This window comes from Phalacrocorax aristotelis, chromosome 3, assembly GCF_949628215.1.
Source record: "Phalacrocorax aristotelis chromosome 3, bGulAri2.1, whole genome shotgun sequence".
NCBI classification, from domain to species: domain Eukaryota; kingdom Metazoa; phylum Chordata; class Aves; order Suliformes; family Phalacrocoracidae; genus Phalacrocorax; species Phalacrocorax aristotelis.
Window position 1 is genome coordinate 39,978,821 of NC_134278.1, and position 25,366 is coordinate 40,004,186.

Consider the following 25,366-nt stretch of genomic DNA (forward strand, 5'->3'; position numbering starts at 1 on the left):
GTGACCAAGCCTGTGGTGGAGGAACACACTTCAGGTAAAGTTTTAAAGCCACATTGGCATGACATCCCTCAGCCTGAATGACAACGTACCAACTTCCCCCTAAATCCTGCCCAATGACATATAACAAAGGGGTCTTCTTCTGCCCTTAAGCCCTTTTGGTTGACCGATTTTAATCACCCACTGAGTCAAAAGGAATAGAATTACTACAGCACCAGGAGCTGATTGCCTTTAAGATTTTAGGAAATACTGGGATATAAATGTTTATAAAATGTCCTGTTGCAAAACTGGATATTACCTCATTATTCTGTCAATATTAAACTAATCCCTTGCCTGTTGAGAAGCCTTGTTTTTCCAGTGTGTCTGGGGCTGTTTTTTATAGTGGGCAGGGTTTGGAAAAACCCTGAGAGCTTATAACACAGACCCAAAGCAGGCAGTATGGAAAAGCTTATCAGTGAGAAGGTAACAGACATGGCTGAAGGAGGTAACAGCACGCTGGACCTAACAGAGGAGTGCCTTGATAAAGGTCATGCAAAGCTCAGTGGTAGAGCCAGAAAAAAAGGATCCAGATCTTCAGGGTCCTATATAAATTAGGGCTGCATATAAATTAACCTTGCCTAGGAGTAACTGAAGTGACTCCCTGCCTTTCCTCCACCATTGTGTGAATGAAGGGAAACGTAGAAATGTAGCCTGAAGTCACAGTCAAGCACATATATATCCATTGGTGGCAAAGCATGAGAGTACATCAAAGAGTGGGAATGAGTGAATCTCTGTTTTCAGGTTTGAACAAGTAGTTAGAGCCCTCCAACTTTGTTTCTGAATCCTGCTTCTGTCTTAAGACACATCCCCAGGGTAACATTTGCAAACATACTAACTGGGGAACCAGCCCCGTTTCGCAGGCAGTTCCTTGACCTTCAAACTGAAAAGTCCTTTGTGCTTTGACACTGCAAAAAGCAGGTGTCATTATCACTGTGTGTTATGTCCAGAAGAATAACATATCCTCCATCACACAGTCATGATCCTACCCATAGTCCCATTAAAAAAGTGTTGTCATTAAATTTAGAGATCAAATGAGCTCATTGTGGCCAAAGGGCAGTATAGTCAGGCACAGGCTGAGGGGGAGGAGGGCTGGGGGTCTGCAGTGTCTTGGCAATGCACTTTCAGTAATACTGTAGCTGTGTGGGTTCAGAGACAGAAGATAAAATAGGCTTAATGCAAATGTGAACGAGGCCTTCACCTTACAAGTATTTGCAATATATGTGTTCATCAGCAGGTGTCACTATGCTATCGGTTGCAAAAGAGTCACACCATCACAGAATCACAGAATGGCAGGGTTGGAAGGGACCTCTGGAGATCATCTTGTCCAACCCCCCTGCTTGAGCAGGCACACCCAGAGCTGGGGGCACAGTGCCATGTCCGGGCTTCATTTTGAGCCTGTACCTGAGGTTGTTCCGTTGTGCACTCCAGGTGTGTTTATTGAATAGGGAACATGCCTGGATGTATCTTACTGTCTTTTTCTTTTAACTAACTTACAAAGAAGTTACCTTTCTACTTGCCACCGATGTATTGCCCTCAAAATGTGTCCTTGGGATTTAACAATGTTTGAGTCTCCTTGCAAGCATTTGTTTGTTCCAGACAAAAACATTGGTAGATAGTATGTGATTCAAAGCTCCAAAGCCTGTGATAATTAATTCTTGTTGTCTGATGTTGGCTTGCTGTGTACTAGATAATACAGTATTAACAGTGTGAGCACAGTGGAAAGCAATGCAGTAAGTGAAAAGATGTATCTGATGTCTCACTGTGAGCTCTGTATTAACTGAGAACTCCAAAACATTCCCTGTTGTTATGGCAAAAGTGTTAGGGAGGAGAACAAGTTACTCTGTAGAAACATGTCATGTAGAAATGTTGTCCAAAAGATGCCTTGAAGGCTGATTCCCACTGTGGCGTTAAATGACCCCCAAGGATAATGTGTGGATTAGCACCGAGTTACCTCTTCCCAAAATGGGAGTCAGCTGAAGATGTGGCTCTTGTGGATAGCGCACGTATTTAAATTTTCCGAATAACCAAGCCAATTCACAGATGAAACATTAGCATAAAGTACTTTCTGTGCTAGATTGTGCTTAGTTTTGGAAAAAGGGCTGTGCTTTCAAAAGCCAGTGAGTCAGAGCGAATGACCTCGAGGGGACAAACTCCCAAAATGACCAGGTGGGGAGCTGGAAGCAAAGGGATGGAGAACAAAAGAACAAAGGGAGAGACTTATGGCAACAGGCCTCTTTTGTTTGGGTATCTCATTTGGTAGGTTGAAAGAAAAATTGCTTTATACATGTTTTTGGCTATTTCTATTCAACTTTGTATTCAGTGGCTATAGAAATTACACCAAAAAATAACCCAGCGTTATTGGCACAGGTTTGATTTCTGATGAGGAAAAAGGTGCATGGAAAAGTTCCCATACCTGCTGCTTTCTGGAAAGAGGCAACATTTTTAAAATCACCTATACCTCAGTGGAATAAAGGTAACTTGCAGATTGCCATCTGTCATCATTAGCATTACCTGGCAGTTCTTCTCCCCATTCATTCAAATTCCACTCTTAGGGACCAGCATTTCCAAAATTTCTTTCCATCCTGCTTCCATGCCAGATATTGACTCCTTTGGACCTACACCGTTTATGACACTGATTTTTTGTTGGTCATGGGTCTTGACACACAGGTCCCAATAAATTTGTAGATTTTTACTTTCTTGTGCACACCATGTACAGGTGCAGACAGCCACGGGCAACACGCAATTTTAAAAATTATAGCAACAATAAAAAGAACAACAATAATGACATTTAATCATGCTGCAGTAACATGTAGGACTCTTATATGGGTCTCCTTGAATCAGGTTATATGTATTCAAGGAAACATTTCTACAAATACTGTATGGAAGTATCTTTAAAATCTTGCACAAAACATTTCATTATGTGCTAGCATCTTTCTGTGCCATTACCAGTACCATGCATGCAGGTTTGTAAGGTTTTAATTTAACACTAGGGGAACTTTGTTGTGGTATCATTAAATTTAGATTCTCAATACAGGACAGTGCAAGCCTTTTATTTGTAAGTATTTCCAGTATAGGTGGTCAAGCTTGCCTTGACATTTAAGGACAGTTCCCAAAAATTTATTTTAAGAATAGGAAATCTAAGAAATTTTAATGAAGAATTCAGTCCTGAATGATTTTCTTTTATACCTTCTTTCCCAGAAGCTGACTATTTTCACTTATAAAAGCAGCCCTGAATGCTGTGGAAAGTGAATGCCTGTTGGCATAAGAATGGGAAACATTGACCAGTTTATTCCTTCCTTTCCAATGTGACTTGTGGCCCTGTTTTGCACTAACTACTGCTGAAGGTGTCAGAGACCTGCACACAGAGGTGTTTTAGCTCCTCAGTCTCTTACTGGCATGGGTCTCTTTACTCATGCCTATTTTGAGTGATGGTGCTGGCCTAAGACTTTTAAATGCTGGATGTTAAAAAGGGCTGGGCTGGGAATGCTTCTACTCTTAAATTGGGAAAGGATGAAATGCCAATACCTTCTTACCAGTCCACCAAACATCCCTGTCTTTACAGCTTGCTCCTATTTCTGAAGGTTGGTCATAGGGTGTTCAGTGCTTTTTCAAGCATTTCTTTGCATCTTTTCATTAAAAGACACTCTTTTGGTTAACTTTAGAACACAGAATTTTTTCTTCCTTCCCTTATTTGTCTTCATTACACTTTTATAATACATTTTGCATTTACATTATCTGTAGCACTTTGGTAACACTGCACTAAACCCATTTGCTTCAGGAAGAACTGCCTGCTGGACTTTTAAAAGATGCAACAGTGCAGATCATAACTGCTCGTAGAGTTTTCCAATTCTTAAAAATTTTGTGATATTTGCAATGTTTCATTCTTTACGGTTGTGTAAAGAGCTAGCTGTCTGCTGCCTGATACACTTGCAAGGATCCATGTTTCCTTGGCCAAGTCTCTTCAGGAAAATCAGATGCTGAAGTACTGGAAATTTCAAGAGCATCAAAAGCTCACCTGCTTCTTCTCAAAAGCATTGATTTCTACAGCTGAGAGTGAAAAACCCAAACAAGCACTCTACTTTCTCCCATTTTTTGTAGCCTCCTTCTCAAGGTTGAGAGCCTGAAAGCAATTTTAGAGTTTGATTTTAATGTAGAGTGTGTATTTCATTCATCTCCAAGACCTCAACACAGTCGTGTGTGCTTGGTTTTTTTTTTTCAGCCTCATCAACAGTGGCCATTTTCTAAATTTCAAACCTATTCTATCATCTCACTCTTCTTTGGTGGGTTGTATACAAAAAGCCAGACTCTCTGAAAGCCCCAGAAATTCCTGCCTCTGGAGGAATGACATTCAGTGACATCTCAGAGGGACCATGAGCTGCACAGACTGGCTGTGATCCAGATCTTTGCATCTGGACCCACACAGGTGTGAAAATCTGTCATGGTTTAACCCAAGTTGGCAACTAAGCACCGCAAGACTGCTCGCTTACCAACGACCCGCTCCCTGGTGGAGTGGGGGAGAGAATTGGAAAGAAAAAGTAAACCCCATGGGTTGAGACAAAGAACAGTTTAATAGGACAGCAAAGGAAGAGAAAATAATATAAATAATAATAATTGTAAAAGGATATACAAAATAAGTGATGCACAACACAATTGCTCACCACCCACTGGCTGATGCCCAGCTTGTCCTCAAGCAGTGATCGCTGCCCCCCAGGCCAACTCATCCCGGTTTATATACTGAGCATGATGTCATATGGTATGGAATATCCCTTTGGTCACTTGGGGTCAGCTGTCTTGGCCATGTTAGACTGAGGAGCTTGCTTGCAGGAATAGATGACTGAAAAGCTAGTAGCAGCATGTCTTAAAGTGGAGGATGTTAATGTTGTACAGTTGTGGGAGAGGAGGGAAAAGGTTTCCAGATACAGTGAAAACAACCCAAACAAATATGGATGATGATCTTAGCAGGTGTGTGTGGAATGGGTTGAAGGAGCGTTTAGATGCTTGAGGTATTAACACAACTCTCATGGTGGCTTATGCCAAAGGTTAGTTTCTTATATGACATGGGTTGTAGAGGATTTTGCATCACCTGTTAACAGAAAAACATCATCTCAGCCTTGTTCTGGTGTACATCAAATATTTTACCATGTTTTAAAGATTCCAGGGATCTGGGACCCAATGGAACTGGGTACATCTGATGGAAACTACTCCCAGAATTTCTTTGGAGACAGATCTTTCATCACTATTCCAGTAAGGTAAGCATTGAGGGTATTGGAATATCCCTCTCCCAAATCTGTTAACTTTCTAACATGGCTTTGACTGGGATAGAGTTAATTTTCTTCCTAGTAGCTGGTATAGTGCTGTGTTCTGGATTTAGTATGAGAATAATGTTGATAACACACTGATGTTTTAGTTGTTGATGAACAGTGCTTACAGAGAGTCAAGGACTTTTCAGCTTCTCACACTCTGCCGAGTGCACAAGAAGCTGTGAGGGGACACAGCCAAGACAGCTGACCCCAAGTGACCAAAGGGATATTCCATACCATATGACATCATGCTCAGTATATAAACCGGGATGAGTTGGCCTGGGGGGCAGCGATCACTGCTTGGGGACAAGCTGGGCATCAGCCAGTGGGTGGTGAGCAATTGCATCACTGTTTTTTTCCTGGGTTTTCTTCCTCTCTTTTTTGTTTTTTTTTTCCTTTTTCACTACAAATTATTATTATTATTAGTAGTATTAGTGTTATTTTATTTAATTTCAATTATTAAACTGTTCTTATCTCAACCCACAATTTTTCTTACTTTTGCCATTCCAATTCTCTCCCCCATCCCCCCAGCGGGGAGGCAAAGGTGAGTGAGTGGCTGTGTGGTGCTTGGTTGCTGGCTGGGGTTAAATCACAACACTTTCCCAGAGTTATGCTTCATGTTTGTGATCGTTTTCCCCTGCAGATGTCAGGCTGGGAGTGCACAGACCACCGTGCAGTGTCCATGGCAGGTGAAAGGCACTTCTGCAGAAGGTGGCATCCCATGTTTGAAGTTGCCTGAAGACATTTGACTTACTTAGACTTTCTCAGGAGAGTGCTGTTAAATTTTAAGTGGCCTCAGGCTTCCTGGACTTGGTAGACCTTCAGGTTCACAGTTAATATTGGACACAGACTTTGCCTTCATAATTTCTTTTTACAGCTGCTATCTCTGTAACCTGCAATGAGCTATTATCTCCTCTCACATTGGGTATATTTGAAGGAAACTGCCTTTTACCATATTTTTAAATTTGGATATCTGCAATTACATGGCATACATTTGCAGTGCAAAGACATTAAATGAGTAGATGTCATGATTCATAACACACTGTTAGTCCATCAAAATTCTCTTCTCTCAGAAATTAATTGGGAATCAGACAAATACTATTTAAAAACTCTCTTCCAAAAATTTGATACAGTGTAACTCAATACATTTAGTACAATGCATTGGCAGGTTGGAAAGCACAAAATATTTAGTTTCAGTTGGACCCTGCTATTACAGTATTGGGCAAAATGGAGAAATGTGCAAAAGCAATTATCTGGCTCCTTCATGCTTTCTGGTTTATAGTAGACAAGGTTATTTCCTCACAGATTTCTGCTGACTAAAATGCCAAAGCTGTCATGGTATTTCCAGGGAAATTGTTATGTAAAGATTAGAAGACCCATAAGGGAAAAATACAGAAGGATATGCACTAAAAGCTGGAAGGGGGAAAAGCAGAAGGAAATGGAGGAGAGAAATGGAGCAAGGAAACACCTATGGACTTTCGTCTTAGGCATAACTTTGCACATCTGAAAAGGAGGTGCTGGTGCCATCCAGAGAAGTGCAGGGGATGTCTCTGAGTCCCAGCCATGAGGGGCAAGGAGGAAGAGGAGTTATTCTTCCTGCTGAGCAAAGGCTGTCACTGGACTCTACTTACAACACTCCTTGGCATAAATGGTTAAAATGTGGCCTTGTGAGTTAGGAACTGCACAAGAAATAGGAGACTGACAGTTCAATTAGAAATTCTCTTTGCATGTTCATCACCATGTGATGTTTCATCTTGCTCAGTAATATGACACTTGATCTAAGTAGAAAGCACCGCTACCTTGTCATGGTAACTTGACTATGAAATTTCCATTTAAAAGAATAATCTATCTTGTTTTAATTTACATTTGCAGAATGCTCCTAGATAAATTAGTAATAAAAATACAATATAATTATCAGCAAATGCAGACAAATCCCTCTCTAAACCAGTCCACATTTAATTGCAGCAAAAAGTAAGCAGTACTTGAAAGTTAATGTCAAGGTACCTCTGCAGATGGAGTCTGCAACTTTAGATGATCAATGTCAATTTGTGTGGATTTTAATGGACCTTAAATAAGCATTTCTGAAAATCCAAGCTGCAGGTCATCCCCTGAAGTAGGTGCTCAGACAAAAGAGCAAACAAGTATCTGCCACTCTTGTGTTTCAGCAGTCCAACCTCTCCCTCTAACCATTTTAATTCTGTCTGACTGCACTGAGCTGGTCCAGAAAAACTCACCTTGAATCAGACAGTCCCTAGCTGCTAGTAACACAGCCTTACAGATCTTCCTGAGCCACTTCAAAGCAGCTTTATTCATTCTAGCTGTGGTCAATGAACACTATCTCCTTGTTGCTAGCAATAGCATCGCTTGTCAAGGAATATTACCATGTAGTTTCTCTCACTATTTTATTTCCAAAGTCAGTGATTAGAAAACAAAATAACTTAATAAATGTTCCCTAATCTTTTCCTTTTTGGGTGTTTCTGATTTTTGGCAGGTGCAGATAGGGATCAAAATGCATCCTGAATCAGGGTCTTTTACTGTCTAGAACCTGTCATAGAAAAACATCCTGGTCCTTTTCTTAGCAGAATGTCACCTATGGCATCAGTGAGGTGTATCAATGTTTATCAAAATCAAGCAACTGAACTTGCCTCAAACTGGAGGCAAATTTAAAAACTTCGGTTGTGCATCTTTGTACACAATCAATTTTGATGCAAAAATGAACCATGTTAGAGCGAGTGCTGTTATGCCTGCATCTGACGGGAATTCACAGGTGCATATCAGCATAACTGTGGAGGCAGCAGCTTCCTTTTCCCGTGTTGCTCACAACATTACACTTCATTGACAATCATTCTTATCTGTCCTCTCCGTAGACAGTGGGAGGTAGAGTAGTGAAAATCTATATCCACAGGGAAATAAAAGAAAACATAATTTCTCTAAAGATTTCTCAACAAGTCCAAATCCAATTTAGCTTGCTGGGCTTGCTGCAGATGGGGTATGTGATTTGCAAATCTCTCAAGCAGGAGCCTATTTGTTTTCCTATCTGACTATTTTACCTGCAATTGCATTCCTAAACTTGGCTGTACCTTGTAAATGGGGTCTATTTCTCAGCTCAGGTACTCAGCTGACTTAAGATATGTTTTTCCTGGTGCTTTGGTGCACTTTTACTACCTGCTTTGCACTGCTTTTTGGAGCCTTGCCTGCAGTGCCATTGTATACACCCCTTCCTTACTCACAGCTAAACCTGAGATGCTCCACTGCATCTGAAAGCAAGTATTGCTTGTGAGACTTTACATAGTTTTCAGTTTCTCTAAATTACCCTGTGATTTGATTTGGTAAACTCACTGCAAATACGAGAGCGGCTTTAGTGCTCAGCAGGGAGTTCTTTGCCTACTGTGTTTTCCGCTTAGCTGTGATCTGACAGCAAATGCAATGCTGTTGGTCTTTAAGGACTTTTACACCAGTATTTCAAAATGTTATGAGCCAAGGAGGTAATCTGGTTCCTCAAAGAGGGCAGAGGACCTTTAGAAACCCTGCTCTCAAAGGACCTATAGAAACCCTACTCTCAGCTTTAGCCTCTGTGGATGTGGGCAGCAGTGAGGTGTGGGGTGCTGCTCTGTATTCACCCACACTCCTGATGACAGAGAGGGATTGCCAGGACATGACCTGGTTCTCAACAACAGATCATGACATTTCAGTGTTTCTAGGTACCGATGCTGATTAAAGGCAAGGTCAGTGTTCCCTGTAAAGAGCTTGAGGAGGTGGGGTTTTTCTGGCTGGTGGGAATACCTCTCCTGGAGCTGCCTCAAGGGGTACCATAAAAATTCCCCAACAAGCAGGGACAGAATAAAGACAAGCTGATGTTAGTGAACAAAGTAGATCTCCACAGAGATGCTCCCAGCAGAGGTGGCAGGCCCTGGCTCTGCCCCAGAGGATAACTTGTGCAAAGACAGATGCCCCCAGAGGTGACTCTGCTCTGTGTGTGTCCACAGAGAGCTGGCTTGCAGGGTTCAGCGCTTGGCATAGGCTAGGGGCTGGTAACATTCTGCAGCAGGCAAGCTGAATCCATTTCTTAAAGACATTTTGAAACTCAGCTTAGGATGAAATAAGAGTTGATGTTTATGGATGGCTGAAAAATTTGCCAGACATGGTCCTTTGTAATACAAAAATTGCTCTTTACTTCTTAAAGAAATTGCTGACACAGTTGCCTGCTTTGGGCGTGCAGAGCTATCCCTGCCCAAACGCTCTGCTGCCCAGAGATAGCACAACAGTGTTCCCAACTCTCCTTTGCTTATCATGAAGCCTGAATGGCATGCAGCATTTCTCCCCAAGTCTCAGTTCACCCAATCTTGATTATATGGTCAAATTGTGGTCACACAATTAACTCCTCCACCCCCAAGATATGACTGTCAGAGGAGTTTCGTGACATGCAATGGAATTGCGGAGAACTGCTTACTAATGTGTGCTGTGAAGGCACAGAAGAGGGAGAAAAAGAATCAAACAATGTTTATTTCAAAAAATTTTTAAGGATTGCCTCCTGATTTTGGAGGTTTGAATCCTAACTTGGGGCTGGCAATCTTTCCAGGAGTTCTTGGTGGGATTTTCTACTCAGTCACTGTTAGATCTCAGCTTGTTTCAAGAAATGATGTTCCTGGAGCGTACAGGGATGCAGGTGAGCTGCAAAGCCAAAAAGCAATCCTTTGGGCCGTTTAATTTATTCCCAGGACACTAATATTTTCCCTTCAGTTCCTGATGTTCACATAATGCTTCTCTAAAATTTGATGCAACTATATGAATGATCCAATTGCTCTGTGAGGATCGTGAGGAACCAAGATGGGAGGGTAAGGTCTCAAAGCTGGGGATTCACATGGAGAAGGATGCCTTAGCACTACACACCAGGGTCTGCAGATGTTGCTGAACCTTCTGGCAGCGGGTTCACTTGCTCTGTTTTCTTCCCACCTAGATGTGCCACTTCCCTACATAAAGCATTGCACTCCCACAGTTGTTATGCTGGCATCTGCTGCTTCATCTGTTATCCCTGGATGGTGGGAAACATTTTTCTTGTCTTTTACCATGGCCTTCTGATGCTCGGAGCTTTTCATCTGATATTAGCAGAAGGATTTTACTGACAATTTTACCATAGCCCCATTTTGCATTCAGTGTCCCCATGAATCCTGGCTTGCCAGATGAAGGTGCTTCACTAATACTGGGTAATTTTCATTTGGCCAAGCACAGCTAATCCCAAGCAGCCAAATATTAACGACAGGAGAGGAGCCCCAAGCTATACCTGCACTACACACCTCTGCTGCCTCTGCACAGTGGATTGAAAGCAGTGACCCCACTGCCCTGCCAGTGGCAGTGTTATTCTTCCAGCACAGCCAGATGGCAAAGAAAAGATTGGAATTTCTCCCTTTGAAACAAGTGCCCGGTGAGAGGTTTCCTTATCACTCACTGACATGATGATTAGTTAGATTAGTGTGAAGACCAAGGGTTGAACAGGCCTCGACTGTATGAGCTCCACCAGCATTAGTGCAGCAGAGAGATATTTCCATCAAAATACCTGGCGTTGCACCACAGCCCTAAAGTACAGAACAGTGCAAAAACCGCTTCTGCAGGGAAAGATGAGGGATAAAATAACCTTGCTCTTCTGCTGGAAGGATACGTTTTCTTTGGTGTTATTAAAATTTGTAAATTGGTTGTACATTTTCTGGCAGACCATTATTCACTGTTAGGAAATTCCTGTTCGGGGAAATTGAAACACTCCATAGGAAGACATCTCTATTAGCAGAAAAAGAGGGAAAGTAATGAGTATAAGATTTTCGTTAGGCTCCGACTGCTCAAGAATCCTTAACCTCAGTTGAATATTTTTCAGGAGACTTGATTTTTTTTCTTTTAAATGTCAGAATTAGCCACCATATCAAAATTCTGAATTTTCACTAGCTGAAAGAATCATAACCAGTTATTTGTAGAAAAGCAATTGTGGCTCTTAACCGAAATGTGGGTTTTCCACACTTTTCATCTTTGTCTGTGTTCAAAAAGAGCATGGTCAGCCTTTCCACTGTTCAAGTTTCACCGAAATAAAATATATATTTCTCATTAATGGTTATTCTGACATCCTCCCAGGCTATGCATGGAGGGATTACTATAATGAGTTACTTTAATATAATATAATATAATATAATATAATATAATATAATATAATATAATATAATATAATATAATATAATATAATATAATATAATATAATATAATATAATATAATATAATATAATATAATATAATATGATATAATATAATATAATATGATATAATATGATATAACATAATATAACATAATATAACATAATATAACATAATATAACATAATATAATATAAATTTTCCTGTATTTGCTTTATCCAGCATGGGAATATGAGCTGGGGGGTTTTCTTCCCTTTGAGCTACCAGCACTGCAGGCAGGTGTGGGGAGAACGAGGAGTAGTGAGCCTAAGGAGGAAGGCAATGTACGGACAGCCTGACATGAAGCAGTATCTGCATGAACCCAGATATGTCTTTGAGGTTGGGATCATAGATCTAAGCCTGGAAAGAGAGGTCAGAAATAACCAGAACCAAGCTTTAATTACATAGTAGCCTACTACCTGTTGTTTAATTTTACGTCTAAGGTTTTCATATGCCTTATGTAGGCTACAGCCAAATGAAAAGCAAGCTTCTACTTTGTGTGGCCCAGCTGGACATGAATGATGGAATTACTAAATCAGATCTGGTCTGACAGAATAGATTTTCTTTTTTCTTAATGAGCTAATTATATTTTTTCTTCCCAGCCACTTATATTATTACATGATTAGAAGATCAACGCTCTCTGTAACACGTGGCCAGCACTGCACTGTGAGCTGGGAAAATGGCCATATTCCCATAGTCCATTTTAATTTGGGAAACAGACAAATTACGCTTTGACAAGCTAAAGATATATGCAAATCATAATAAGCACCTCTGCATACAATGAAGAAAAACAGAAGCCAGAAAAGACCTTGTGGGTGCCTACCATATATTTCAGAGCAGCTTTTATTCTTAAAGACTTGATGAGACTAGCCATTCATGTTAACAATAGCCAGTATTTATGTAATTTCTGCAGAAGATTTTTGATAGGCTGCATTCTGGAGACTTGCGCACATCCAGAAGAGGTTTGGTGCATGCACTGGGGGGGGTGCAAAGCAGAACTGGTTCCCTGCGGGCACCCTGGATGACGCCACCTTGATTCAGGGAAGCAGAGAAGAGACTCTGCACTGATGGATACAAACTGTGAAGTGCCACTTGCCCTTTGGTCATTTGAACATGACCTATATTGCTTTTAAATACAGATAAAGCCTTGGTGCCCTCAAATCCAGGTGATCTGCAGCAGAAAATCCTGCCCAAATGTTCCTTGATTGACAGATGTAAACCAGCATCTTCTGAGGGGAGAATGGGCCCATAGTTGTAGCTTTTTTTCCTTTAGCCTGATCAATATTAATGTCCCCTTTGTTGGGATAGTAAGCCCTTGTGAGTTGGCCTGGGGTATCCTTAGGGGATGACCAGGACCATTCAATGCAGGTGTCATTAAATGTACTCCAGGCTCAGCCCTCAGAGGGTCTGGTCTCCGCTGAACTGGGATAAATTAGGACCAACCAAACCCACTGATGTTGAGTGCTACAGCACAGGACAAAACGATGTCAGAAAAGGCTCTCCTTTGCCTTTTTGTGGGGGGAAAAAACCCCTTTCTCTTTGTTTTTTAAAAAGAGCAAATTATATACCTGCTCATCTGAGAAGAGGGTTATGTAATTTTAAAGCAGATTCTCCCATTAAATGGACAGATGGTTGTTCTCTTGCAGCAATAATTTTAATAGGACAAGCACACACAAATTCTGATTTTTTTCTATGTAATTTCTGAGATCACTGTGAGTTGGTGTTAAAGGTTGTAGCAAGTGGGTAATGGGTAGCTTTTCAGACACTGCAGGAGATTGCCAGGGAGTCTGCAAAGTTTTCTTGGCACAGCAGTCTCAATTTTTAGAGGATTCAGCAACAGAAAACATCAGGGACTAGAAGGCTTTATTTTTTCAAGGAGACTATTTATACTTTTTATAGTAGCTAATCCATCAGGTTCATTTCATTGTTCAGGCAGGAAAGCAGGCAGCAGACTATCTCACAAGGGCAAGTGGCAATCCCCTTAGAACAGGATCTCATAGACCCAATTTTTGCAGATAAGCTTTTAATTGTCTCCACGCTTTCGCTGCAAACCCCTTTAGCCTATCATGCAGCTGACCCAAATCCAGTCAAACCGAAAGAAATGTTCCTCTTGACTTCAGTGAGCTTTGGATCATGCTTTATGAGTCACTGTTCATTCATAAAAATGACCTGTTTCCAAAATAAATGCTGGTGAGGTGGATGATTGCATGCTATTTCAAAGGGCTCTATTTCTCATAAACACTGCTGCAACTGTTTTAAACTGTAATGTATGTCACTTTTTCACTCAAGTTTTCTAGAAGGAAGGTCCAGGCTGAAAAGGGACACGTATCAGAGCTGTGTACACAGGCCCGGGGACAATGCCATGTTCCTTGTGAAACCAGGGCTAAGAAACCCATCCTGCCATCCTCTGTCCCTAATATGAAGTCAGGATGAAAATGCCACCTATTGAATCTGTCCTCCTGCACACAGTTTTAAAACATCTTCTTTAATCCAGGAGATTCAATAACATTCTTGCTTAAAGCGGCAGTGTGTCATATATGACAGGAAGTAGGACTTTGTCTCTAGCATTGATAATCAAAATGTCAGTCTCTGCCTAGCTCCACAAGGTGTTTTTTACTGCTCACTGCTGCCTGGACTGAACTGTTCCCTGCCTGGCCCTTTGCTGTCACGTTATTTGCTCTCATAAGTTGAGAACTAGAAAGCACGTAACTCTCAGCAAAAAGTACCCATCTCCAAAGAGAACAAACTTGTAGACCATCTTTATTTGTATGAGCTTCTTGACCTACTTAAATTTCATTCTGATAAAATATTACAGGCATTGCAATACCATTAGTAATCTTTAAGCACAGACAATATTATTGGTGTATTCTTTGGCTATCAGAGCACAATGAGCAGGAACAGATTGTGAGTACTTACTGTCCTTCCAGTCAAAAAAAAAAAAAATATTCAATAATTCAATAGAGTATCCCTGGAAGGAAACACTGCAGGCAGATGAACAGCTTCCTAAAATCAAAGGCATTCAGTGATTCACCACCTGCCCTTAATTCTGCATATTTCACCCTAGATCCCTCCTGTGCCACTAACAACTCTAAATAAACACTTGAGCATTAAAAGTAAATGGGCTTTTAATCAAGCACACACTACCTGGTGCTCCTGGTCTGACCGAGACCTCACCATCAGGGGTTACAGCCTGACATAGTGTGGAGGCGGACACAGGTAGGGCTGCTGTGGCAGCGCTGGCTGATGTATCATCATTGGAAGTTTAAATGGAAGAGACTTTCAGCACAGCACCCCTCACACTACTGCCGTGGCGGTGACAGTCCCTTTGTTGCTCTCATTCACCAGCAGCACCTGTAAAGGTAGTACAATAACCCCTGGGATTTTTAGCCCACTTTTCCAGGTGTATTTCTGGATAATTACAGGCTTATTACTTCTTTTCCAGGAGTTGATATTTCATTCTGTCTCTGAATTCTGTCTCTTTCTACATTTCCTACTGAAAACTCACCTCAGCCCCTGGGAAGATCATGAAGTAAATCCTCGTGAAAGTAATATCTGATCATGTGAAGGGCATGAAGGTGACTGCATGAATCATGCCTGATCAACCTGATTGGTTTCTATCATGAGATGACCATCGCAGTGGAAAAGGGGATGCTGTTTACTTTGACTCTAGTACCTATCCACCACAACATCCATGCAGCCAAACTGGTGAGATAAGGACTAGATCAGTGGATGTTGAATGGAAAACTGGCTGAACATGAAAGCTCAAAGGAAAAGACCCATTGTGCAAAGTCCGGCTAGTGACAGCCCTCAGGGACCATCGCTGGGACCAACACTTTAGTGTCTTTACGACTTTTGTGGATGATTGGACAGAGTGCACTCTCGGCAATTTTGTGGACTATAGCAGACTGAGAGAAGTGGTCAATTTGCTGGAGGACAGGCTGCTGTGCAGGGGGACCTGGACAGGCTGGAGAAGTGGGCAGACAGGAATCCCATGGTGTTCAGCACCGGGAAATGCAGAGTCCTGCACCTGGGGAGGAACAACCCATACACCAGTGCAGGCTGGGAGCTGTCTGGCTGGGGAGCAGATCTGCAGAAAAGGATCTGGGGGTCCTGGTGGACAATGAGTGGGACATGAGGCAGCAGTCTGCTGGTTGTATCAGCAAGTGTTGCCAGTAGGTCAAGGGAAGTGTGTCTTCCCCTCTGCTCAGCACTGGGGAGGCACATCCAGAGTACTGGCTTCAGTTTCAGGCTTCCCAGTACAGGAAAGACATGGACATGCTGAGGTGAGCCCAGCAAAGGGCCATCAAATGAGATGGTATAGAGAAGATGATGCCAAACTCTTCTTAGCAGTGCAGTGGACAGGGCTACAACAAGAAGCCATGGACACAAGCTGGGACTGGAGAAATTATCGTCAGATTAAGGAAAAAAATTTTCATTGTGAGAGTGCTCAAACAGTATAGCAGACTGTCATAGCCTAGAGAGGTTGTTGAATCAGTCCTCAGAGATTCTGAAGCTCTGCTGAGCAACCTGCTCTTACTGGCCCAGCTTTAAGCAGGGGTCATGGCAGGTGGCCTCTGGAGGCCCCTTCCAGCCTATGTGGGTCTGTGATTCTGTGATAATGAACGGCTGAATAAATCTTGTTCAACGCTGCTGCCAGTTTCTTCATCTTCACATCTTGAAAAACCTTGGCAGCAGAAGAGGCCAAGGCAGCTGTCGTCAGGAGAAGGAACAGCTCCCTCCTAGGACCAGGCCTGCCAAATGACACTGGTACAAACTTCTGACAGTAGCTGAGTAAAAATAGGGGAGTTAGTAGACTAGAAAGATCACGAGCAAGTGTTCAGGCTCAGGAGTCATTGTAATGGAAACAGATACAAAAGCTGCAATGGTTTTTGCAAGGAGTCTTCTGTTTCTTTCTGAGTAGCTTCTAAGGTTCAGGTGAATCAACCTTTTGCATTTTATCTTCATATGCTGCCATGAAGAAAGAGTGTCAGCAAGCAGACCGTCACTGCTCTATATTCCTGTGCCACTTGCAGGAGTGGAACTGTGGGCAAAGTAATCTGCAGGTGTGAAAGCATTTCTGCTTGTATTTACAGCTCTGCTGTAACACAGGTGCTTAAAAACCTCCTGCTTGGCTAAAGATGTTTCTATCCTCACAACTAAAAGGAAACAGTTTACTATTATGTCATTTACTGACTTTCCCCAAGGCATGGCTGAAAGATATAACTGGCTTGTCTTTGGGGTGCAGAGAAGTCCTGGTACTGACCTGGCACCCTTGCTTCCTTCCCTCTGTCTACCCCGCACTGCTCTGTGTCAACATCATAGCAATAAGGAAAATTACCTGAGTAGCCACAACCTTAAAAAGGAAAAGCATTTAAAAAATAGCTTTCCAACCAGAGTTTCTTTTAAAGTGCTTGTTGGAAATGAGGTACAGTGGGGTGAATTGGAGATGAAAAGATTAAATCAGCCCAGGGAAGGGAAGCTGCTCTGTCTCAGTAAAAGTGCCTTACTTTGTTTTTTACAAAATACATCAGCAGTGACTGTAAAAGCATCTGAGGAGTGAGAGGAGGCATTGCAAAGGACATATGGGAGGCAGGAACCGAAATCGTATACATGCATGGCAAGCTGAGGTAAGACAGCAGGTCATATTTATCTCAGTGTGCTGGAAGGGGCATACAGTTGTTTCACTTCTAATTATGCAGCATGTTTTTGGATGAGATGTCTCCTTCGTTCAGCTGCACTTGTTAAAAAAATTTAAGCACATGCTAAACTCTAAGTGTGTGTTCACATAGCAAAGGCCCTAATGACTTAATCTCTTTAAGACTCATATTAATTCTTAGGACGCTTATTTCCTACGTGGGAAGTGCCATGACAGGCAAGATTACAACACACTGGACAAAACTCCCTGGCACAGAGTATAGGGGATGGAAAGATTCCTAAAGAAAGCCTCTGCCATACTTAATTATCTGTATGCAATGTTATTATATATAATAATTATTATGCAGTACATAATTAGATGAGCCTGCAATATTCAGGGTCAGTTTTACTTTCATGTCGTTGCCACACAGCTTATAGGTAGGTGCCCATATACAAAAGGTGTGACGATAAATGTCATTACTAGAAGCCCTGTGCAGAATTCTTTCATTTAATTGGAAACATGAAAGGAAAATGACGGGAGCATCAGTTCAGCCAGAAAGATGTTCAGCACAGAAACGTGCTCAGAAGATTTGTCTTGATCGTGGGGTTGAAAAGAAGAAGCTGTCGGGCTCCTGAAATGCCTGGTACTTCTCTCCATTCAAAATAAACTGCTGACTCTAATGACTGCCCTTTCAGAGTTGGTCTATTTAAGGCAAGGGAGCTGCGCCAGAAGGAGCAATCACAGGAATGACAGCATGCAATAAAGCAAGGCAAGCTAGGATGGGTTTTTGATCTTCTGCAAAGGGATCACTTTTATGCTTATGCTTTAGCACTGGACTTTACATGAAATCTTGTGAACCCTGAGGATGGAGAAGAGCTGGCAGCTGGAGGCACAACAGTTGTATTTGTGCTGCTGAGAGGGGAGTACCTTGTAGCATGGTTCAGAGCAGATTTAGCCTTCTTGTGCAGCAAAGTGTGCTTGATTTTTCTGTATACTATCAAGTATCTGCTTAAGTGCTTTACTGAACTGGATTCTTAAATGTAAAGCAATATGCTGCCTCTGAATAGTCACGGTTAAATGTTGGGTGTTTCAGTGATGGGGGAAATGTATCCTGCTGTCCCGTGCTCATTAGTGAACCATCTCTGACTCACTGCAGGATCCTGCAAATCACTGTAAGTTTGTCCCAGTCTAAGTCCAAAGTGCTTGTGTGGCTTGTCTGGAGCACAAAGAAGCCCTGAAATTCCTTCCATTAGTGCATTTCTAGTAGAGGTGCCTTCTTCCACACCCTCACAGAGCATTACTGGGTCAGTTAGTAAGCATTTGCCAGTTCTGCCTGGTTTCCCTCAGTCATTCTTCATTGCTTGGAGCATGTCCCGCATATCAGTACAACTGCTTTCTGTCATTGTAGTGTTCATTAAGATTTATTTTTGTTCCTGCGTGCACTGGCACAGCTATTGATGAAACAGATTAAGTAATGTATAAGCCTAAACAATAATAAATGAGATCTATCTCTCGACATGTACAGCAATGTAACTTGAACAGCAATATTTCTTTGTGCATAAGATTCACTTTTTCAAAGAGAATTTGACCAAGTTAAAAAGATAAATATTATTTAGACCTGCATAACATTGTAGGAATCAGTAGACAGAGCTGCTGTGGTCTTGCTTTGTTGCCTTTTTTATGGCTTCTTCCCAAACTACATCTTATTCCTACAACATTGGGACTCTAGGAGTAAAGTGCAGGTCAGCTCATTTCTGAAACTTGTGAAGGAGTGAGGATTGCAGATTTGTTGGCATCATGGTGATATATAATGCATAAAAATACAAATATATAATAAAATCTGGACTTTGAGAAAAGGTGCTGCCTATTCAGTGGTCCCATAACCACTAAAACTCATCAGAGTTGGTTCAATCAGTCAAACCTCCGCCAGCTCATAAAAGCCATGATTACAAGTGGACTCAATGCACCTTTGTGGGGCCCTTTCCCTTGTTGAACACTCATCCTACACAATTATAGCAAGCTGCTAGAAACTACCCCCTGGGGCTGAAGGTATGGTATGATGCCTATGTGTTCTACGGAAATAATAGATACGTTATTTATAGTATACTATAGTATAGTGTTTATAGTATACACAATATTGCATGGTACAGTATTTATTTATCCTGTTTAAACAAACAATAACTGCAATTATATCCTGCTTTAGTAAATAGAAAATAAATGTAGGAAGCATTTGCATGAAAAAGAGCACTGCAGAAAACACCTAAAAATCTCTTATCTTCCTTTCAAGAAAGTTATAAGGGAAAAAAAGCAACACATTTCAAAGGAGGGACTAAGAACATGGAGATTTTCCCTTGATTTCTAAGCAGACAAATGCCCTTTGAACAAGGCTTATTTCTTTTCTTTATCAGTGCTTAAGTTCTTAAGCTTTGCCTGGTCTTTTGTAACAAACTAGTGTAAAGCCTGACACTTCCTTTCTAAAAGACATGGAGAAAACTGGGATTTCATCTTTAAAAATGCTGTCAGATGAACATCAGTGTGCAGTGTGTAGGATTTAAGAATGAATGGGCAAGTCCCTAGTTTGGCCTGAGTGGAGCCGTGGCAGTTCTCATCCACTGAGAGCCTTGGACCCTTCAGCCTTATGGGGTGGCTCCTTCTGGCAATCATGGCTGTGGCCTCAGCTGATTGCTCTGCCACCTTGATTGCCTAATTTTCTATTCTGAACATTTTGCTTGCTGGTATACTCCTTAGCTTTCTTGCTATTTTCCTATTTTTAAAGTTGTCCTTTCACCTTGATTATTCTGCCTGAGCAGCATTCCTGGTTTTTTGATCTTGACTTTGTAAGAACATAATTTTCAAGAGAGGTGCGCGTAGCTGCCTCTCCTGGCTGGCAGGTGGTTCCTGCCTGAGGCTGGTGCCCTGCGTACCAGCTGCCTTTCACTGGTCAGATATGCAGAAATCCACAGACAACCAAAGCAATGGGAGCCTCTGCCCCAGACATGGGTCATTTGGAAAGCCAAAGGAGGGTGCGTAGATCTGTTTCAGGCCTAGATGCGGCAGCAGTGTGAAGCGGGGATGCACAGTCCCTGTCACACACCAAGACAGTCCTGGACTGCCCTATGAAGGGTCAATGCTGCGTTTGCCTTCTCATCCCCCTCTCCAGTAACACACCCACTGCTATCCAGCTGCTCTATTGGTTCATCTAATAAAAAAGCAGGTAACTAGAGCTGTCAGGTATGCAGGGATATAGGGCCTCTGTGTCTATCCTTCAGAGTTAGACAGCACTGTAGCAAACTAATGCCTCCCCAGGTCTTCCTTCCAAGAGAGACACCCCAGAGTCCAAAAGGCTGACTGACTCTGCAGACTGACTTAGAGCATCATCTGGTTATGAGAGATGATTATGAGGGTGACATCTCACTTTATCTCATATGTACACACAGATCTGCTTTTATCTTTTGTGTTTATATTGTTCTCTCTCTGCTTAGTCTGGCTTTACTCTCCCTTCTAAAATGTCATTTTACCTGAAGAAACCTATGAAGAAAGTCTGTGTGATAAGTTTGGTAATATTCTTCAGAGGGCTTCAATGCAGCATGATATTTTTCATTAAGCAGTAGACTTAGCCAACAGCTGTGTTTCTTTTGTGTATGGAGCCTGAATTTAACAGTGATCTTTATGTGGGGAAACCTTTTCTGGCTACTAGTTTTCAGCAACTCTAGTATCTGCAGTCGCTATTTGTGTTGCAATTGGTCTTGCAGAAATGTTACCATGTGGAAGATTTGTCTGGATGAAAGAAGGACCAGACCAGATGTCTGATCTACTGCTACTGATGTGCTGACATGTCTAGGAACCTTGTTGTCCTGGGACAAGTCACTGCTGCCTGCCTACAGATGCAGGAGGTGCAGTCCAGAGCCAATAGATTCACAGCCTGCATATTTTGGATTTAATGAGTGGTCTTCAGAGAGCACAACCTTGTATTTCCATTTGGGATTTCCTAAAAATTCTTCTTAGGTGTCACATTTGGGAACATAATCCTGAACAAGAGTAGGAATGGCACCATTACTGGAAAACTTGGCTTAAGCTGGTAGGCAGGCAATTTCACCAGCCTTGACCTTTTCTAATGAGCATGGCAAAACTTCCACTCCATTTCCATTTCATCAGCCTTTTCTTGCTGTTTTTGTTTGTTTGCTTTTGTAGACTGGGCACTATTTGGGGCAACACGTGCGCTATGTTTGCTCCCCACCTGTCAAGACACAAATTGTTTGTTATGAGTCAAACAGCATCTTCATTTGCATTCGTGTTTTGCTGTGGGTCTCAGCAGCTTTGCCAGGGTGGAAATGGAAGCAGGATTTACTCCAGACACTACAGATCTATGTGAATGCTTGAATATCTTGCCAGAGAGGTGAAAGCTGCTCCTGGCCTCTTTCACCAGCTCATTCTTGGTCTGATACCCTGACTTCATTTTCCAGAGTACAGTCAGCTAGCTGACAGTCATATTTGAATATTATGGTAGCTGAATCCACAAATAACTCTCTTGTCTTCGATGGGACTTGAAAAAGCATAGGTCACTTCACACAAGCTCCCTGGGTATCTGCAGGGAAGTCTCTGCAATCCCTTATGGTTAATCTCTCTCCCACAGTGCATGCCTTGCTCTGACGGTGCACCCTGAAGCTGATGGGGAGAAAAATACTGACCATGAACCACCTTTCTGGAGTGGACAAGTAAGGACTGACCACCCTTCAGCAGGGAGGTAGCAGGAGCATTGCATCATACACAGAGCAAATGGATTAATTTTATTGTTCCCAACACAAACATTCCTTTGAAAGTGTTCCTGCACATTCACAGCATGGCAAAGCTGCAGGTGAGTGCTAAATAAAATTAATGAGTTTTCTCACAAGGCCATGAGAAAAGGCAGGGTTATACTGAAAAAAAGCAGCAGCATTGGCCACTGCAGAGGTGAAGGGCTGATTTACACCCTCTCTCACACTTACGTGGCCTCAGCAATGGCACTGGAGCTGCATAAGCAGTGTTTGGCCACTCTTTGGTAGTTTATTACTTGTGGACCTAATTAGTAATAATTCTTTCACTGTTTATCAGGAGAATAATGGTAAGAAAAGTGCGAACAGGAGTCAGTGTGTATTTTAAAAGGAAAAGGTTGTGTTACTGGCTTCTAAAGCAACAGGTTAGTGGAAAAATTGCGCTGTCTATGGAGACTTTGTGTTTGCCAGATGTTCTATATTTGACACTTCTGCAGTTAGCTTTTGAAGAGGTAAATTAGACATGATAAGTTTCAGAGTTAATCATTACTGTTACATATTTGAAACACCACCTGGTATTTGCAGCATAATTAATGATATTATGACTCTTTCACTGTGGTTTTAAATAGTTTTTATCTATGTCTATCATTAAAATTGGTTAGGATAGATAAGATTATCTGCCCCTGGAAAACAAATGCTTTATCTATGCTTTTCATCATCCATTCATAAACTCTCTGTGTTTCTATCTTTGCAAGAAATCTGCCAGGGTGAAGCTGCAAAACTGCTTTAAGAAATGGGAATTTGAAACTTTTCAAGAGATCTAAGATGAACGTATTTTACTACCCATTGCAGGCAAACAAACCCCCTATCAATATCTCTTACCCAAAGTGCGTCCTATAGCAAGTCAGTATTTCCCTGAGGTTGCTCTATTCATAGTAAATAGGTAACTATGCAAATTGGTAAACATTTATGTGTAATCAAGAAAGAAAGAAAGAGTGGGAACACCAAAGTTTTCTTTTCTAATTTGCATGCTTAGGATATGCTTATATATGGTGATTTTTAACAGCTGCCTGCATCAGCTTAAGTGGGAACTCAACCCAGGCCTAAAATCTTCTGCAAATCCCACCTCGGGGAATATTTGGGCAAAGAAATTAAAGTCACTGTAATGCTAAAAGCTCTGCTAACCTGATGCAGAGAGAGACCTTAGAAGGAAGAAACTCTTCCTGAATGTATTTATGTTTCATCCTCATTATTCTCCAGTATATATGGGAAGGAAAAATCGTGTGGCTCATAAGCTTAACATCTGCTGCAGCACGGCTGAGCAAAACGCAGAGGTTTAGAAGATCAGTGCATGAGGGTAGCTTTCATCACATGCTTCTGCTGGCCTTCCTAGCTCAGAGGCCGGGGGAGGGGATTGTCAGTGAGCATATTTACTTTTGTATTCATGAGTCATTTCACATTCAATGGGAGCTCTGAACATGTGCTGTATCCATAGAGCTCCACTGACGTCAATGGGGTAAACGTACAGAAATCAGGCACACTAACATAATCCCTTTTGTACTGCTGTCATTAGTCAAGAACAAAACCTTGAGCAGACAGACCCTAAGCTGTCAAGTATGATTACTGCAGCTAAAAACCAAACAAGTAAATTTTGCAGCATCCAAAAAGTCACCCACCGAGCAACACGGAAGCGCAGGGTCACAGCAGTCACCTCTTCGCTGCTCTGAGCTGTGTGTGCAATGGCATGCCTACCCCATGGATTTGTGTTGGTGGGTGCTTGAGTCAGGTCTCCATGTACTTCTGGAGATAAATGATGAACCTGAAGGGGATTCAAGGGGAGCAGAACTTACCAATAATCCTGAGAGAGGGCTGAGATCTAGTGGTGGGATCTTACAAGTCAGAAGGATGCACAGATATGCCTCATCTTCTACCTGGAGCTGACTATAACCTCTTCCTTAAGCTTTAACCCCTGTACCTTCGGGCAAACACAAATACAAAGACAGCATGTGACAGCATGCCTGGGATGGGCCACTTCACTCCAGCTAGGGTTTTTTCCCATAGAAATTATGCCTCTGGAGCTCTGTGTCTCATCCCACATCTCAGTGAGCTCCGTATCTGCAGCAGCTCAGGGAAAGCAGTGTTGTCATAGGTGTTTCATTGGAAATTACTCACCCTGTTCACACTCAAGTGCACTTATCAGATATTTTGGAAGCTCTCCCCTCTAGACATGCAAGTCTGAGCTAGTTTTCTAGTCTTTTTGCAGTTGATGGGAAGAAACTGGCATACATAGGGATGACTCATTGCTCTGCTGGGTATATTGACCTGGGAGGAGCTAATCTGTTTCTCACTGCTGACATTTGAGTCAGCAAATGCAATAATTTTAGTTGCAGGCATGCACGCTTGGTCAGATGATCCCCAGCTCGCATGGGGACCTGCTTAGGTCTCTTTCCTAAGGCTGTGTTTAACCTGTCTGTAGCCTCAGGCTACTTCCATGTTCATCTACACAGCAGGAGGAAATGAGAAGGTAAGTCACAGGGTAAATTCTTTCGTTTTCTACCTGAAATTCTCATTATCAGAATCTGTTCTTTGGCCAGAAAAATTGTTCACCAAGTCCTTTCCACTTGCATAATTCAATGCACACTCTCACTCCAGAGTTTTTGCAGCAGGTCCTTTTCATTAATAACATATATACAGCCTCAGCATCATTAGGAGTGGCATCTAGCTAGAGGTCATCTCAAATTCTTACTTTTATGAAACGGCTGTCCTTGATGGAAGCTCATTCTGCCTATCTGTGTACCTCTGGTATTCATTTTTTAATGGCTTCATGTATTCTTTCATTAAGTACTACAGACCATGAGGGTTAGACTTCAGCCCTAGCTTCCATAGTTTCTTGTATATATATTTCAATAGATAAGGGTTATTTATATGTGTATACATAAACTATATATGTGCACACTATATGTATATATTACAATTTTGGGGTGTGTGTATAAATATAAGGGACCAGCTGTATTAGCTGACTGTTCACAAGTCCATGGAGCCTGATGGGGTTCATCCTGGAGTACAGAAGGAGCTAGCGGATGTTATGGCAGGACCCCTCTCAATCATCTACCAAGCATCTTGGGACTCTGGGGATGTCCCTGCTGACTGGAAGCTAGCCAGCGTTATTTCAATTTACAAGGAGGGCGTAGTGTGGGAAGACCCAGAAAACTACAGACCTGTTAGTCTAACAACAGTTGCTGGAAAGATTATGGAGAATATCATACTGGGTGCTACTGAAAGGCATTTAAAGAATAATGCAGTCATCAGGCACAGTCAGCGTGGGTTCACAAAGGGACAGTCCTGTTTAACTAATTTGATAGGGTGAGGGCGACAGAGCAGTGGCACAGGCTGCCCAGGGAGGCTGTGGAGTCTCCTTCCCTGGAGACATTC

General features: G+C 42.0%; 2 long non-coding RNA genes across 3 annotated transcripts in view; one reads left to right on the forward strand and one right to left on the reverse strand.

The window, feature by feature from the left end:
• The window catches only part of LOC142055738 (uncharacterized), a 35,192-nt gene extending 10,961 nt beyond the window's left edge, over positions 1 to 24,231 (reverse strand). The window contains exons 1-3 of one of the 2 annotated variants that reach the window (XR_012660020.1): positions 24,107 to 24,231; positions 23,785 to 23,909; positions 17,655 to 21,420 (exon numbers count right to left, since the gene is read on the reverse strand). This is a non-coding gene — a long non-coding RNA (uncharacterized LOC142055738). Of the gene's footprint in view, positions 1 to 17,654; positions 21,421 to 23,784; positions 23,910 to 24,106 lie in introns of those variants that run through there. The other variant, XR_012660021.1, reaches the window with a different exon arrangement.
• A 122-nt stretch (positions 24,232 to 24,353) lies between these two features.
• LOC142055739 (uncharacterized) overlaps positions 24,354 to 25,366 on the forward strand; it is a 37,176-nt gene continuing 36,163 nt past the window's right edge. The window contains exon 1 of the long non-coding RNA XR_012660022.1: positions 24,354 to 24,458. This is a non-coding gene — a long non-coding RNA (uncharacterized LOC142055739). The remainder of the gene's footprint in view (positions 24,459 to 25,366) is intronic.